A 6,722-nucleotide genomic window follows, 5' to 3' on the forward strand; every position below is an offset into this window, starting at 1 on the left:
GTGCTCTATATTTTTTTCTACTACATTAACATTTTTATGGCTCACTTTGACATTTTCATGATTTGTTTTTCATAACTTTCCTATATTGTTGTTTTACGTTACACAACATGCGCATTTTAGCTGTTGACGACCACTCTTCGCCACGTCGAAAATGAATCACAAGCCAAGTTTGTCGTGAACGGGTCTCGCGACAAATAATCACGCGCTTGATGTAATTTTAAAATTATTTATTTTCCTACGATTCTAGCTTGACACGTTGTCTCTGAAAAACTCTCCTCTCATACAGCACAAAAAAAGGTCTAAAGTTCACCGAGATTATATTTCCAATAGCTTACATTTCAAGTCTTAGGGTTCGGCAGTTCGGGTTTCAAAATCACGCAATGTAACGCTAACGTCCGCGACACTCTCCCCCTATTTGACTCTTATGATGTCAAATATAAATTGAACAAGGTAAACGATGACATTAAAAACTCTAAATCACATTGAAAAGTTCAGTTCTCATTTAGTTCATCTTCTGCTATCGCAGCTATGCGCTGACGGGCACTGACTGCAGCACGTCTAGGTTGGAACTCTGAAGCTCGAGCATTCAATCTAGCAGTCCCCTCTTGGGTGTTTCTGTCACAGGACAGCTCAAGTGGATAGAGATGTTGAACTGGTCGTTCCAGGAAAGATTTTCCAGCCCTCAGTCGCACTGCTCTCACTATCCCGTCTCTACCAGGGATTAACTTGTCCACTACACCGATCCTCCACAATCCTCGATTTCTTTCTTCACCCTTGATAAGTACAACGTCTCCCGGAGTCAAGGCTGTTTCTTTGGTTTTCTGGTTAAGGTTGTGGCGCTCTCTGAGGGACTTGAGGTACTCGTTTTTCCATCTCAACCACAGCACCTCCTTGCACCTTCGCAGGTACTTCGCTCGTTTTCTGAGGCTGTCATCCTCTATGTTACTCGGGTCTTCCTCTGGGAGTTGATTTGGTTGGCCGAAGAGCATAACGCTGGGGGTCATTTGGACGTCGTCCTCCACATAATCCAGGGGTCTGTCATTAATAATTCTCTCCACATCTAAGATGACCTCTTCAAGTTCGTGCCATCTGAGGTTCCCATTACCAATGGACTTGTACAGAGTCTGCTTCACTACGCCGATCAATCTCTCAAATTGTCCCCCCCACCATGGGGCTCGGCTGAGGTTGAATTGCCAAGTTATTTCTTGTCTGGCGAGGAAGTCGTTCAACCTTTCATCCTTCATAACGTTCCTCAGCCACTTCGCTGCTGCCACAAAGGTTTTCCCATTGTCTGAAAAGATCTTTTCGGGGCGCCCTCTTCTTGATATAAATCGTTTTAAGCTGCTTAGGAACTCGTCAGTGCTCTGGCTTGGTAACAGGTCCAGGTAGACCGCTCGGGTGAGACTACAGGCGTAAAGAACAATGTAAGCCTTCATTTCCTTATTGGTCTTGCTGAGGTACTTAATTGGTCCAGCAAAATCCACTCCAATGAACTTGAATGGTAATGATCCAGCTGTTCTTTCCTTCGGCAAGTTGCCTGTTGGTGGATTTGGGAGTGCCGCCACTGGAAATCTTTCGCAGCCATGACCGCCCCTAATCACTTGCTTTGTCAAACGTCGTAACCGTGGCACCCAGTACTTCTCTCGAACCTTCGCCATCGTCATGCCGACTCCCCCGTGCAAGGTTTGGTTGTGCACGTGCATGACCAGCTTTTTGGTGAACAGTGCACTTTCGGGTAAGTAGATTGGATAATCTCCTTGAATGCGGCCCCTGCATTCATATAAACCGTCTTCGTTCTTCTGAAGGTTTAATCGTAGCTGATCTTCTTTGAAACTGGCTGTATTCAGGCATCTGACTTGACTATCTCGCACCCAGAACTCTATCCGACGGTTTATCTCCGCAGTGTTGAGAGGACCGCTGATCTTCTGTTGATGTTTCAACTTGCAGTTTTGGATAAACCGTGTTATCCATGAACAAATTCGAACCGCCCTCCAAAGATCCCACTTCTGTAATAACTGGTCAAGTTCTTTGTCGTCTGCTATTGCCACGGCGAGAACTTCTTTGATCACCTTTGCCTCAGCTTGAGTTTCTTTGCTTGGGCTAGTAACGATGTCTGACGGCCAATTCTCTGGGTATGGTAACCAGGACGGTCTTTGAAACCACAGATCCGCACATTCTCCTGCTTTTCCTCCTCGACTGCCCAGATCGGCAGGGTTTTCCTTTGAACCCACGTGGCGCCAATGAATGTACTCCTTGTCTTGGATTTTTCGGACGCGATTACTCACGAATTGCTTGTACTCCCCACCACCCTTGATCCAGTGGAGAGCAACACTGCTATCTAGCCAGCAATGGACACTTGTTACGGGAAATCCTTGTAGGGCTTCTTTCACGTTGTGCACCAGATTAGTAGCCATATGGCCGGCTACCAGTTCAAGCCTCGGTATGCTTAATCCCTTCTTTGCAAGCCTGGACTTGGCGGCTACGAGTCCCTGTGATATACCTGAGGGTTGATGAGACACAGCGTATACTGCTGCTGATAAGCCTTGGCTGCTTGCGTCGCCGAAAGCGTGGAGGTTAATGCTGGTTATTTCTTCCTGGTACTGAACGATGCTTCTTGGTGCTTCAATTATTTCGGGAAGATTTCCCTCCCACGTCTTCCAGCTGGCCGTCTGTTTCCTTGGTAGTTCTTGGTCCCATGGAATTCGCAGCTCACACGCTTGTCGGTAGAGCATCTTTCCCTCCAGAGTGATGGGCGGTGCTAACCCTAAGGGATCATATATCTTTGCTAACTTCACCAGGACTTCTCTCTTGGTGACATTCTCGATCGCTTCCGGAAAGCTGATTTGGATTTTGTCCGTGGCCTTGTTCCAGCGCACACCGAGTAATTTCGTTTCTCCTCCTTTTACACCCAACTGGTCTTTGGCGTAGGTTTGGGCTTCGCATCCTTGAGAACTCTGCTGCTCTTCTGGTCCTTCCTCTCGATATTCTGGCCGCTCCAGGATAGGGACATTAGAGTGCCATTTATTTAGCTCGAATTTTGCCTCTCTGAAGATGGTCTGGGACATTTCCTTTAAATGCTGTGCACGCGCGATCGTTTTATCGCCGCTGATTAGGTCATCGACGTAAAGGCTTCTTCTTATTTCCTCTACTGTGTCTGGATACTTGTGTTGGAGGTTGTTAAGATGCTGTTCGATTACTCCGCCCAACAGAAATGGCGACGTTGACATCCCGAACAGCGCCCGTGTGAAACGCAGGGTTTCGACTTCCTTGCTCTCCAAATCTCTCAACCAATGAAACCGCATTGCGTCTCGGTCTTCCTCTCTTATTCGCACTTGCAAGAAGGCTTGCCTTAGGTCTCCAGCTAATGCCACTGGTTGGAAGCGGTTCCTTGTCAGCACACTCCAGAGCTTGTTCTGCAATGGTGGCCCAATCTCAAGGCAATCGTTGAGGGATGGGGCCTGGTGGTAGGCTCGCGCAGAAGCATCATAAACAATGCGGATTTTTGTGGTCTCCGCCGTCTCTCGCAAAACTGGTTTGTGTGGGATATAGAATTCTTTGCCTTCTGGTTCGCCTTCGGCACGCTCGACTATTCCTTGGGCTAGTTGATCTCGGATGATTTCATCGTACAACATCCCTGGTTGCTTCTCCAGCTTCTTTACGAGGTTCTCCAGGCGTTTCAGACTTCCTGGCTTATTGTTGGGAAGAGGTGGATGGTTGCCCTTCCAGAGTAAGCCAGTCTCGTACCATCCTTCTGGGTCCCTTAGGAGTTGCTCCTTGAACTCTTCGTAAACAAGGTCTTGATCGCCAACCGAATGGTCTTGTAATCCGAGCACGTCAAGTCTGCAGAGGTTCTCGTAGTCAACAGCGGAAGTTTGTGTTAGGAACATGCTGGTGAGATTTGGTTCACTTCCGGGTGATAAGATAGTCCACCCTAGGCGCGTCCATTCTGCGATGGGTTCTCCGGGTTTGCCGATTCTGGGTGTGGTCTCTGTTTTGACTTGAGCGTACTCGCTGGCACCAAGGAGAAGGTGAACTGGTAAATCCCTTTTCGTATCGATGTCGTCCATTTCTACCCCTTTCAGATGATGGTATCAATCATGTCCTTGTATCCCGGGTTGCCTAAGCTGAGCAGGACACCACGATTTACTTTGGTTACCTCGGTCCGAAGCTGAAATGCACCTGATAAGCTCTTAACGACGACTTCATGGATTTCAATCTCTCTTGTTGTTGCCTGCATCATCATTTCAATTCGTTTCAGCTCTTTTCGCACTGGTTGTTTTCTTAGTCGGTCGAGTAATGCGGCAGAAGCATATGAGCTCCCAGCACCGGTATCAAGTAGGGCACGACAATGTATCCCTCCCACGTTAACTACAACGACTGGATAGGTAACCGCGCCTCTTCCGGTTGCCACTAACATATGTTCTTGATGTTGAGATGTTTTCTCACAGATAGATGAATGATGACGCCGTTTGCAAATTCTGCAGGTGGAAGTGCTGCGACATTCTGAGGCCTTATGATTTGCACCAGTACAATTGAAACAAAGTTGTTTTACGTTCAACAGTCTCCTTCGTTCTTGTATCGTGGTGACTTTTTCGCAGTTGATGGACTGGTGAGATGAATTATCGCAATAAACGCATGGCTTTCTTCTGGGGTCTTGTTGGTTGGCCTGGTACGTCCTTGATAGAGGTGGCTTAGGCAGCGTTGGTTTTTCTTGCCGATATTTATCTTCCAATTTCGGAGGATTTCTTTCTGTCCACTTGCGCAAGGCTTCAGTAGTTTCGGAAAATCCCATTCCTGCCAGTTGTCATCAGTGTGCACCAGGTCACCTTTTATACCCTCCAACTTGTCGAGCGTAATTCGAACGTAACCATTGATTTCCTTTAATTTACCCATAGTCTCCAATGCTTGAAGATTTGGGGACAACTTCTGGTAAAATTCCATGATTTTGTTGGGGTTTGTTCCATGGATAGCGGGCAAAGAATTAGTGTTCAATATGCTTTTCGCCCTCTCGTAGCCTTCTATAGTAAAGGGTAGGCCGTCAACTGTTGTTCTAACCCGTGGCTCCAGCAGCTCCTTCAGATAAGAAAATTGGGTGATTTGGGGCACATCGGCCGAGTCAATTTCTGCTTTGAACTGGTTCCAAAACCTCAGCCAATCTGTATGCGTGCCATTGAACCTTGTAATTTGTAATTTGGGCAGCTTCGCGTTGATTGATTGTTCTTTAATCTGGCATTTTCGGTTTTCTTCGATTTTCGCCTCGTATTTAAGTTTCTGCTCTAATTTTTCCTTTTCAAAACGCATCTCTTCTTGAAATTTCTTTTCTCTAATTACAGCTGCTTCATCTTCCTCCCTTTTCTTTTCGTTTTCGAGCGCCGCGCTCCTGAACGTCTTAATTTTTGACCCAAGGTTGTCAATGGCCTTTTAAAACACGCTTAATTTTTCTTCAAGGTCTGTGCTCCATTTTAAGATTTCTTCTCCGTCATCCCCCTCTTCGAACCTCAATTCTTGTACTCTTACCTTGAGGTCATGAACTTCGTCCACTTTCTTGGCTAAAGTTGTTTTCAATCTCTCTACTGATGCGAAGTTTTCCTTTTTCACTGCACGCTTGTCTGTCCATTCGTAAAGGTGAGAAGTTGTAGTTTCGCCTCTATTGATTTGTAAAGGTCTTCCATGCTTTCCAGTGTCCTGGCGGGGTCGCCACTTTTGTCGTGAACGGGTCTCGCGACAAATAATCACGCGCTTGATGTAATTTTAAAATTATTTATTTTCCTACGATTCTAGCTTGACACGTTGTCTGTGAAAAACTCTCCTCTCATACAGCACAAAAAAAGGTCTAAAGTTCACCGAGATTATATTTCCAATAGCTTACATTTCAAGTCTTAGGGTTCGGCAGTTCGGGTTTCAAAATCAGCCATGTTGGTGTACCCAACTAATCTTCCGGGCATTGACTTCTATTATCCTGCAAACGCTTTCTTTTGTTTCGGTGGTACAACAAGGTTACTGATCACGTGAGTGAAAACACTCCACATACATTTGCATAAGAAAGGAGCAACCGCTTCCAATCACTAGGTAACCAAACAAAACAAACTTCCTAAAGACCTAAGTTCCTAGTCGCCTTGAAATATCCGGAGCTGACAATTCTACGCGAAGGCGATGCAATACTGGTCAAAACCAAAAGGGAAGAGTTTGTGCAAATTCTAACATTGGGAAGAAATTGATACCAGGCCATACCCTACTCCCTACTTGAGACGCACTTTCAAAGTCATCATCAGCTGAAAGAAGACACACCCAACTAGTGGACTAATGAAAATCCTGCATTTTGATTGGCTACGCTACTAGAGGACTGTTATTAATAGTCCTCGAGTAGCGAAAAGCGTGACGCTTTCTTTCGTTTTATTCCCAAATAAATGTCTTTAACTTGCATTTGCGAAGTTTACTATTGCCTTTTCTGTCTGACTAGTTGGGAGATACTAAAACAATTAGACCCTTCGCCCTCAAGGGCCACGGATCAATATTCCATTCGGCTTCGCCTCTTGGGCTATTGACCCGTAGCCGTTGCGGCCCTACGGGTCTAATTGTTACATAGTCCATCACAAAGGAAGCCGCCGTGGGATGACATCTGCAAATTGTCAACTACAAGATAAACCTCATGCAAAATTTATAACAGCAGTATACCGGAATTACACCGAGTACAAAAAAAAATTCACAGGAAAAAAAATCGA

The 6,722-nt window shown here is 45.9% G+C and overlaps 1 pseudogene; it reads right to left on the reverse strand.

Annotated features, from left to right (window-relative positions):
• Window positions 1-212: 212 nt before the first annotated feature.
• On the reverse strand, window positions 213-4,547 carry LOC138032555 (uncharacterized; annotated as a pseudogene).
• Between the last annotated feature and the right edge of the window lie 2,175 nt (window positions 4,548-6,722).

The sequence above is a fragment of the Montipora capricornis genome, chromosome 14 (assembly GCF_036669925.1).
Source record: "Montipora capricornis isolate CH-2021 chromosome 14, ASM3666992v2, whole genome shotgun sequence".
Classification (NCBI taxonomy): Eukaryota; Metazoa; Cnidaria; class Anthozoa; order Scleractinia; family Acroporidae; genus Montipora; species Montipora capricornis.